Source organism: Hipposideros armiger, unplaced genomic scaffold (assembly GCF_001890085.2).
Source record: "Hipposideros armiger isolate ML-2016 unplaced genomic scaffold, ASM189008v1 scaffold_427, whole genome shotgun sequence".
Lineage (NCBI taxonomy): Eukaryota > Metazoa > Chordata > Mammalia > Chiroptera > Hipposideridae > Hipposideros > Hipposideros armiger.
In genome coordinates this window covers 606,523-617,601 of record NW_017731777.1, presented here as the reverse complement: position 1 = coordinate 617,601, position 11,079 = coordinate 606,523, and positions in this window count along the sequence as shown.

Below are 11,079 nucleotides of genomic sequence, written 5' to 3'. Positions count from 1 at the left end.
TAGAGGGCAGTGTCACTGTCCCCCATATGTGGGATCCGAACCGGGGCCCTCTGGTGTCCCAAGCCAGTTCTTAACCATCGCGCCACTCGGCCGGCCCCGAGATAGGATCTTAAAAGGGGCAATTGAGATAAAATGAGGTCATCAAGGTAGGATCTATATAATTCAATATGACTGGTGTCTTTATGAGAGGAGATTAAGACAAACACACACAGAGGGAAGACCATGTGAAGACTGCCACCTCCCAACCAAGGAGAGAGGCTTCAGGAGGCACTAATTCTGTTGACGCCCTGATCTTGGACTTTTTCCAGAATTGTGAGAAAATAAACTTCTGTTGTGCTTTGTTATGGCAGCCCATGCAAACTAATACAGCAGGATCTCAAAAAGCATTTCAGTGTGGAGTTTGATGGCACCCACTAGGAGAAAAGAGGATAGGTATCCAAGAGACTTAGAATGTCAAATGCTTACAAAAATTTTCGTTTTGTATCTCTACATTTACTCAAGGGTTGCATAGAAGAGTGGCAAACTCTTTCTGAGGGCAAAGTAAGACATTATTCTATTAGGGGATACATTTTAGTGTCTATTCATGTTAAGCATACAGCGAGTAGTAGATATATATAAGGTAAAAATTAAGATGAGGATTAAATTGCTCTGTATATGAAAGGAATGAGCAATGAGAGGCCAGATGACAGTTTTTTGTGTGTAGAGAGTCAGAAGACTGGGAGGCATCAGACAAAGGGGAAAGAGTGAGAAAGAGGAGACCCAATGGTGAGAGGAGAGAGAGAGAAGGAGGTGAGGAAGCAATTTGCTGTGGCTTTGCAATTGACCTTGCCTACATCATCTAAAATTTCCTAAGAGAGTTCTCTACAGGCATTGATGTGAATGAATTTATTTTTGAGACTGCGGAGACGTATGGCACCAGCTGACAAGTTTGCCTCAGGCAAAAACAGAGACTGCTCTGGGGGATGACTCACAATTGACCTCAGCAATTAGGAATATCTGAGAAGGGGAAAAGGATTCTATGGCAAGTTAGTGAAGCACTGGCTTGAACAGGTGGGATTGAGCCAAATTGTGGATGGCAGGGAAGAGTGTGGTCTTGGTACTGAGGATCTAGGTGAGACTCAGACGTGGGCTTTAGGTGTTAGCGTGGAAACCCAAGAGCTTCTCAAAGAACTCAGTTTGTCTTGTGAGCCTGACCAGGGGACAGAATTTGCTGTCACAGGCAACATTGTCACTCCCCATGGGGTGTCATTCTTGGAGCATATCGCATGGAACTCATTGGCCAAAATCATGCGGACCAGCAGTTACGCTGATATAAAACAGAACTTTTTTCTTCTCTTACAACTTTTGCCTACCCTAAAAAAATAAAAAACAAAAAAATAATAACAATACTAAAAAAAAAGAAAGAAAACCTTGTACACCACTGGGGAGGAGGCAATATTGCTAATAGTCCACACAGGGCTGTGGTATGTGCCACTCTTCACTGTAGACCCCACACAGGCTTGGGCTGGTGACTGCTATAGGACATTGGTGGTGGCACCCAGGAAAGGCCAGTCTCCAGTCTCCAGTTGAGTAACTGTGGCATCTGGGCGTCAGCAGGGACTTCCATATTGTTCAGAACAGCAGGAATCCCCTTCAAAAGAACAAGGTGACAGGTCAGAGCTGATGGAGCAGGGTAATTTGAGCATGGGACTGTGGTTTGTAGTCACAGCATCTAGCTTCTTATCGTTTCCAAAGTAACTGTGTCTTGCTCTGCCTGTGGGCCTGGGGAACAAGAGTAGTTGAATGGCAGAACTACAGGTCAGAGCAGGGCAGCAACCGTGCCCAGCAGGAGTGAACTTGTTTTGAGCATGAATGAAACCCCCTCTGGGGACTCTAGGAAATCCTTGGGTGGGGTATGTGTGTTGCAAGGGACTGGGGTCCTTTATAATGCATGTGAGGGCAGGAGGTAGTGAGATTTCAGTTATTAATGTTAATGTGATCTCATTTGCTTCCTTAGGCTGGTGTGGCCTGGGGAAATTTTGGATCTATTGTGTGTAATGAGGGCTTCTGACTTTTAAAAGAAGAGAAGTGACATAATGAAAGCAGTGTTTTAGAGAGATTAAATTCCAATTTATGAGGAAAGAGAAATGACTTTAGTGGTGGAAAAACATTAGTTACATTGCTTTAAAAAGTGAAAAAAAAATCACTGTAGGTTTTAAACAAAGCTGTCCTACTTAACATGCTAATTTACATACATACCTCAAAGAAAAAGAAAAATGCCCTAAACTTTGGAATAACTCACAGAGGTCTATAGAGGTCTATAAAACTACTGTTAATTAATGTTCTTAGAAGTTCTTTAACTTGAAACAAAGCTAACATAATTTAACTTCTAGTGTGTACTAACATCTCTGAACAATTGCTAATGTCTTATTTTCACGTATGTTGCCAACTTCATGTTCCTGGGCTGGTTTCTGAAACTTACTGTTTATGTACAATTTAGAAAGTTTATCATCAAGCTGAATAAATAGAGGAAAATGACATTGGGCCTGTTCCCTCTGTTAGAATAGTTAGTACAGGACAAATAAAACAATGAGTGATTAAATCACTTAATCAGGTTTAAACACCTCTGTTTAACTATCTTAGACAAGCTACTTCTGATCTCTTTGTCTTATCTTCATTATGTGTCAAATAAAAAGGTCTAAGTGATTACTAAGCCCTTTTTCACCTGTATGATTCTAGAAAAATAACTATAATTATTCAAGAATTAACAGTTTCCTGTATTGACTAAATCCTCATGTACTTTTCTCTTAGGCCAGATCAAAAAGATTCAGAATTTCTCTTTAATCTAAGCAAAATTGCTCTATCTTTCAAAAAAGGCAGACAACTCTTAGAAAAGGGAGCGGGAAGGAAGTGAAGAGTAATTTCTGCCTAAATGAAAGCTTCATTAGGAAAGATGAACTAATCAGCGTCCTCGGAGGAAAATTCATCTGTTCAGAAGGGCATAGCCTCTGCTGCTATGCATACTTAACAAAATTTATATTATTATTAAAATTGCTACATAAATACATATATATACATATATACTTATATATTTGGAACACAACTAATGAACCATATTTTACTACTTAGTATCATTTCTATCAGGAATTACTAGTTAATGTAATATTATATTTGAATATGGATGAAATAACATATTCAAGCAAACATTATGTGCATTGTGGTGCTAGGAATACGAAATAAACTTGTTAAACAGAACCTTCTGCAAAATTCTGCAAAAAAAAAAACACATTCTGTAGTAAGTCAGTCAGTACATCATAGCAGGGATGAAAGATCAGCCCAAGTCTCATCCAATAGCAGTTTTCCACATTAAAAATATATGAAAGTTTTATATACCACATATCAGTGAAATCATATGATTCTCGACTTTTTCTGTCTGACTTATTTCACTTAGGATAATAATCTCAAGATCCATCCATGTTGTCGCAAATGGCACTATTTCATCTTTTCTTATGGCAGGATAGTATTCCATTGTGTATATATACCACATCTTCTTTATCGAATCATCTGTTGAACAAAAGAACAAAACAAACAAATGAAGAAACAAAAACTCATAGACACAGACAATAGTTTAGTGGTTACCAGAGGGTAAGCAGGGAAGGGATTGGTAGATGAGGGTAAAGAGGAATTAAATATATGGTGATGGAAAGAGAACTGACTCTGGGTGGTGAACACACAATGAGATATGTAGATCCTGTATTATTGAATTGTACGCTTGAGACATAGTAACTTTACTAACAATTGTCACCCCAATAAACTTCAATGAAAACAAAATATGTATGAAACACTTCCATTTATCCAAGGTTAGACATACCTGAAGAAAAATATAGTATACAAAAATGANAACACTGCGCCTGCTTGCTTCTGTGAACACATTAAAATTATAAATAAATGATACACCTATCCATCTGGAGAACCATCTGAAGTCTAGCTGAACAGAAGTTTATGACTAAGGATATAAAGAAGAAGCCATGTCAAGACTGGTGGGAGGGGTGGAGACAGGAAACACCCCACCTGCGTGTGGTGTGTGAGAGCCAGGAGAGATATCTCAGCCATCGAGTTTCCTCCCTAGAGGAGCAAGAGACCCCAGCCCCACACCAGCCTCTCCAGCTCACAGTACTGGTGCTGAGAAAAAGAGCCTCCACAACACTTGGCTGTGAAAAACAGTGGGGATTCCGACAATCTAGGTAGGACTAAAGACATTTTTTTAAATGACCTGCACATAGACTCTCTCACTCACAGTCACTCACTTTGGGCTCCAGAGGAGGGACAGAAACTCAGGGACATTGGAGACATATGAGGTGAGGGTGGGGGCAGACTGAGGTGTGTGACATTGGAGCAAGGGCTGAAGAACAGTCACCGTTTCTCTGGTGTGGGGTCCTCCTCCCATGCAATTGGCAGGCCTGAGCCATCTTTCCTGTGTTGAGCCGGCCCCCACAGGCAAAATCTGAATCTGATTCACCTGGTAAGCCCTGCTCGCTCCACACTGATGACTCCCTGAGACCCCACCAAACCAACTCTCCCAACACCAGAGGCACTTTCTCCTCCAAGAACAGCCAGCCCACCCACATTGCACTCTTTCTTGAAAAACTATTGGAATCTGCAGGACCCAAATAGGTGGCAGCTGGCCTCAGTATACTCTGAGACTTTTACTGAGTAGCTCTAGGCTTTGCACTGACACCAAACCAGAGACTTCATTAACATGTTGACCATAACTCCTTCCACTCTAGTGACTCTCTGAGACCCTGCCTCACCCAACTCATGTACCACACAAGACTCTATCAGCAGCTGAACCTTAAGGGAGCCAGCAGGGGGCAGCAGGCCTTGGGGTGTCCTGACTTTTTGCAGACCTATCACATGCCCGGTACTGGTGATAGCCATCCTCAGTTCACAGCATGGTCCCTCCCATGCAGCTCCAGGTTTAGCACAGGCAGCGAAAAACTGCAGATTGCTTTGTAGCTCCTACCAGGTAGTCTCTGGCCAGTCACAGGCAGTTAGTGACCTGGGCCTGCACTGTAGCCCCTTGCAAGAAGCCCCAGAATCAATACTTGGAAGTTGGCTTCAGACCACAGCAGAGCACCATCCAATTAACCCCACAAGTGGCACACCCAAAGGGTGGTCTCAACAGGCACCAGAGCCCACTGCAGAGAATACCACTCAGTAGGGTAAGCTCCCTGCACAGCAGCCTATAAGTTGTGGATGTGGCCAAACCCCACAGGCAATCAAACTGAGGGTCAATCCCACTCACTTACTTGCTAATAGCAATCAAGATTNTTTCTTTCTTTCTTTTGGTCTGTCTTTCTTTCAGTCTTTCTTTCTTGCCTCTCTTTTTCTTCTTCTTCTGGTATTTATATTAGGTTTATGTTACACCTTCCATGATTGTCCTATAGTTTTTGGACAGTTTGTTTTGTCTTTTTTTTTTCTCTTAATATTGTAGTTTTAGAAATCTCTGTTGACATTTCCTCAAGCTCACTGATTCTTACCTTGTCTTTGTCTAGTCTATCGATTAGCCCATCAACAGCATTCTTCATTTCTTTTACAGCGGTTTTTTTTTATTTTTTATTTTAGGCATTTCCTTTTTGTTCTTTCTTAGAGTTTTCATCTCTCTGTTTACATTTCCCATTTGTTCTTGCATGTAATAGATTATTGCATATAATTGGCTATTACGTGGAAAATATAATGTCCACTTTTTCTATGAGAGTGCTTAGCATATTAATTATAGTTGTTTTGAATTTTGAGTCTAATAATTACAACATCTCTGCCAACTCTAAATCAGTTTTTATGCTGTCTGTCTCTTAAAACTGCGTTCATTCTCTTTTAGTATACATTTTTTTGTTGAAAGCTGGACATGATGTACTGGTTAAAAGAAACTGTGATAAATAGGTCTTTTGTATGAAGTTTTATATTTATCTGGATGAGAGTTAGGCTGTGCATACTGTTTACTATAGCTGTGGGTGTTAGAGGCAACAATTTTTCTGGTGTCCTCGTTTTCTTCTCTCCTATTGTCTTTGGTTTTCCTCAGACATGTTTCTAAACATGTTTAAAATGACTTACGGTACTTTGTGGCTAGCTTTTTCACTCTGAGTTATCATGTGATCAGTAGAAGTTTTTTACTTTAATGTAGTTCACTCAGTGTTTTTCTTTATGGTTAGTGCTTTTTGTATCCTGTTTAAATATTCCTACTATGGGTTCATGATGGGTTATTCCTATATTCTCTTTTGAGTGCTTTATTTTTTTTCCATTTATATTTAATTCTACTAACTGCCAAGAATTGTAATCTATGTATGGTATGGTATGAGATAGTAGTCAAATTTTACATTATCTTTATGTAGATAAACAATTTCTATAATATATTATCCAAAATGAAACACTCTGAGAGTGAAAAGGCATGTAATAAACAATTACGTTGGGCCAAAATCATCCCCGCACAATATATTGAAAAGGTTTACCTTTCCCATTGCTTACTGCACCACGTTAGTATTTGGGATTAGAAATCATGTAGATTGCAGTGGGGTCCACTGTTGCTGGGCCTGTTACCAGGGGCTCAGGCATACATGAATCCTCTCTGGGAGTGTCCCTAGCACTTTGTTCTGAAGGGCTGGTTTGGGAACAAAAGTCTGCTTCAGGGTCAGCAGTTGTGTCCACAGAGAAAGGTCCAGTATCCAGGTGTGTGGGCAGTATGGTTTCTGCCAGGTCACTGGGTGAGTCCCTGGGCAGGAAGAACTGGCTCTGAACCATAGCTGAAAAGGACTTAAACCAAGCCCCAGGATGGTTCAGGATTAACAGCTGGGACCAAAGTCTACAGACCTGTCTCCAGAAGCACAAATGGACATGTCTCCCACCAGATCCCCAGGTGAGCAGGACTGCCCCCTGACTGCAGCTGGGAGATTCTGGAGCCAAGTTATAAGACCATTTCAGGATTCACAGTCAGACCGAAGTTTGTGGGCTTTCCTCTGAGGACATGTTTGGTGTTTTTCCTGGTGGGTCTCTGGTGGGCAGAACTTCTCACGAACCATAGTTGGGAGAGGCTAGATATGAGTCACAGGCAGTTTCACGATCTCCTTTCAGACTAAGGTTGGTTGGCTTGTTTCTGGTGGCACCGACAGGCATGTCTCCCAGGACATCCCTGGGCTGGTGGGACTGCTCATGAACTGTGGTTGGGAGGAACTGAAGTCCAGTTATGGGGCCTTTTCAGAATCTAAAGTTAGACTAAGTTTGACAGTTTTCCCTCCAGGGTGCTTCCAGATCACAGATGAGGGGGACTGTAACTAGGTCATGGAGTTACTTTGGGTCCCATAGCCTTGGCCAAAGACTGTGGGTCTATTGTCTGAGGCACGGTAGGCATGAGTCTTCCCGGGTCCCTTGGCTGATGATGCTGGTGGCAGCATCAAGGCCAAATAGGTTTGTAGCTGAGTCCACAAGGGTCAGAGCTATTTCCTGGTGTATAATTAGGACCTAAGTCACCAGTCAGCCACTTGCACACAGGCCTGNACAGCAGCCTATAAGTTGTGGATGTGGCCAAACCCCACAGGCAATCAAACTGAGGGTCAATCCCACTCACTTACTTGCTAATAGCAATCAAGATTCAATTATAACAAGAGGACACACACAATTCACACAAGGGACACTCTTGGAGGACCCAGAACAGGTGACCAGAGAGATTGTGCCCGGGCCCCACAGGGCACCTACTACATAACGCCACCTGGCCAAGACTGGGGGACATAGCAACCCTATCTAATACATAGAAGCAAAGAGAAAGGCAGTCAAAATGAGGAAACAAAGAAAAACATCCCAAATGAAAGAACAGGAGCAACTCCAGAACAGAACTAAACAAAATGGAGGCAGGCAACTGACCAGAGACAGAGTTCAAAACAATGGTTATAAGGATGCCCAAGGAACTTAGTGAGAACTTCAACAAAGAGTAGCAAGTGTAAAAAAGGACATAGAAACCATAAAAAAGAACCAATCAGAAGTGAAGAATACAATAACTGAAATGAAGAGTCAACTAGAAGGAATCACCAGCAGACTAGATGAAGCAGAGGATCGAATCAGTGATTTGGAAGACAAGGTAGCAGGAAACAACCAATCAGAACAACAAAAGAAAAAGATTACAAAAACTGAGGATAGTTTAAGAGACCTCTGGGAAAATAACAAGCATAACAACATTTGCATTATAGGGGTACCAGAAGGAGAAGAGAGAAAATAAGGGATTGAGAACCTATTTGAAGAAATAATGACTGAAGTCTTTCCTAACCTGGCTAAGGAAATAGACATACAAGCCTTGGAAGCACAGAGAGTCCCAGAATGGATGAACTCAAACAGGCCCACCAAGACATACTATAATTAAAATGGCAAAGGTTAAAGACAAACAGAGAATCCTAAAAGCAGCAAGAAAAAGGCAACTAGTAACTAATAAGGGAGCCCCCATAAAATATTCAACTGGTTTCTCAACAGAAATTTCACAAGCCAGATGGGACTGGCAAAAATATTCAACAGAATGTAAAGCAAGGACCTACAACCAGGATTATTCTACCCAGCAAAGCTCCCACTTAGAATCAAAGGACAGATAAAGAGCTTTCCGAACAAGAAAAAGTTAAAGGAGTTCATCATCACCAACCAGTATTACATGAAATGTTAGAGGGCCTTTTTTAAGATAAAAAGAAAAAAAGTCAAAATTATGAATAATGAAATGGCAAATATCTACATATCTATCAATTATTACTTTCAATGTAAATGGATTAAATGCTCCATTCAAAAGACATAGGAGGGATGAAAGGATAAGAAAACAGAATTCATGTCTACGGCCATACCACCCTGAACGCGCCCGACCTCCTCTGATCTCGGAAGCTAAGCAGGGTCGGGCCTGGTTAGNTTTTTTTTCTTTTCTTACCAACAAGGCTTATTATCTTTTTGCTTGCATATATTTTTGACAATATGAAAAATGTAGTCACTATTTTGGCTAATTGTTTTCTCAGCGAAGCATTTGCCATTCAGTTACAGACATTTTACCCTTTCTAAATTATTCATTACTTTATGGAAGAATTCTACCTTGTAATATATAAATATACAGGTTTGTACACACACATTGGACAAAGATTCAGTGTAAGAAATTGGTATTTAGCAGCACATATCCTGACGAAGTTTCAAGGATTAAGGTTCAAAAGTACATGCAGTGTTGCCTGTCTCTGAACCTGTTTTTACTCACTTGCCACCATCTGAAAGCATATCTGTAATATCAGAAAGAATACAATCTTTTTCCAAGAATAGTATTAGAAATTGACAGATGAATAAACATCTCTGATCTTTACCACTGCTTCTTTATCTCTTGATCTCACCATAGAGCTGCGTTAAAGGTGGACGGCCCTGAAGAAGGTTTGAATCCATGAATCTACCCAGTGCTCAACTTCCTCCCGGTCCTACTGTGCCCTGTAGTCTTCAGCTGGATGTGAGCTCTTGCCTCAAGCTATTTACACCATGATCAGGCTAGTAATTAGCAAAATGTTTAATATAATATAGAAGCAATTAGGAGGTGATAACATGCAATTAAGATGTGTTTTCAGATTAAAGATTTTATAGTGCTCTTTTTCTTGAAAAGATAAAGTGCCTATCTCAAAATGTCAAACTGCAGTGATTTAATCTGAATTATTTTCAATTAATATGCATGTATTCTTGCTATGCATTCACCGTTGTTATTGACATTGATAAATTAAGCTCATCCCAGCTGAATTTATCCTTGAGTCGCTCTATATTTCCTGAATGTCAGCTCTTTATTCGTGTTTTTTTTCTTTGCCTACAAGCTGTGCGTGATCTAACTATAAGTCCCTTGATTCATCCCTGGGATTACAGTGATGTGTCAGTCTGGAGGAACAATAATCTAAAAGGGCATTGTTATAAATAGAGTGTTAGAATATAATTGTTTGTCATGTCATTTCTTCTCTTTAAATTCCCTTGAGTCCTGTTGAAGTAATTTAGACAGCTAAGATGACAAGATGACTGTACTTATAGAGTTGTCCAAAACATCTTTAGCCTATTCTGCCTTTTGAGACCATCTCATCTGCAAAGTAGGAAATGCAAACATCAAATGAGTTTTGACTACAGTGTGGATTTAATTTGCGAGTTTACAAAGGCCACTCTTTATACAATACAAGCATTATGTCTTCCAATTCATCTGTACTTGTTGGGACAATGGCTATTAAATGCCATTTAAAATTAATTAGAAATTGTCATGAGTGAGCACAGTAGCTATTGAAGATAACTTAGAGGAACTAAATATTTCATGTATAAGAAGGTTGTGGTGTGTGTGTGTGTGTGTGTGTGTGTGTGTGTGTGTGTAAAGACAATGTGCAGATGAATGGGTTGGGAGGAAAATAATTTTTAGCTAAAAGAACTGCAGAAAGCTATTATTTTATATCAACTATGCCATTTGTAAATTAAGAATAATGTTAATGATTATAGAATTAATATACCTACCATGTAACATGGTGATAAAATTAGAAACAAATTTAATATTTCTTTCTAAATAAAAAGTACAGAAATGTCTCAAATCTGAGCATTATTATTTTATTAAGAAACACTGCAATTTGCGATTGGTTTAGCAATTAAAATTGCATTTTTGCAGATTACGAAAAGTATAATTTAAGAGGCAACAGTTCGTAGAGTAATGAGTATGCCTTATCCCATGATGGATTTATAAATACATTTAATTGGACCGAAGAAATAGACACTTATATTAGATTTGACTGATTTTTTTACCTATCCAAGTTTATTAAAATTAAGAAAATTAATTTTTTGACAACATTGTTGTGTTTATAAAGAAAGAATTTAATATTTGTTTACTTGGTAGGCTTTGTGAGTTTGACATAATTAGTGATTGTAGCCCATGGCATTTGAAGTAGGGTGCATCTACCTAGAAAAACTAGGTAGTACCTTTAGGTATGTAAACAAAATATTCAAACTTTAAATTATATTTACCTTTCATCTAAGAATAAGAAATACTAATGGTGCCAAAAAAAATGTATACCCATTTTAAGAGATGTTATCTAT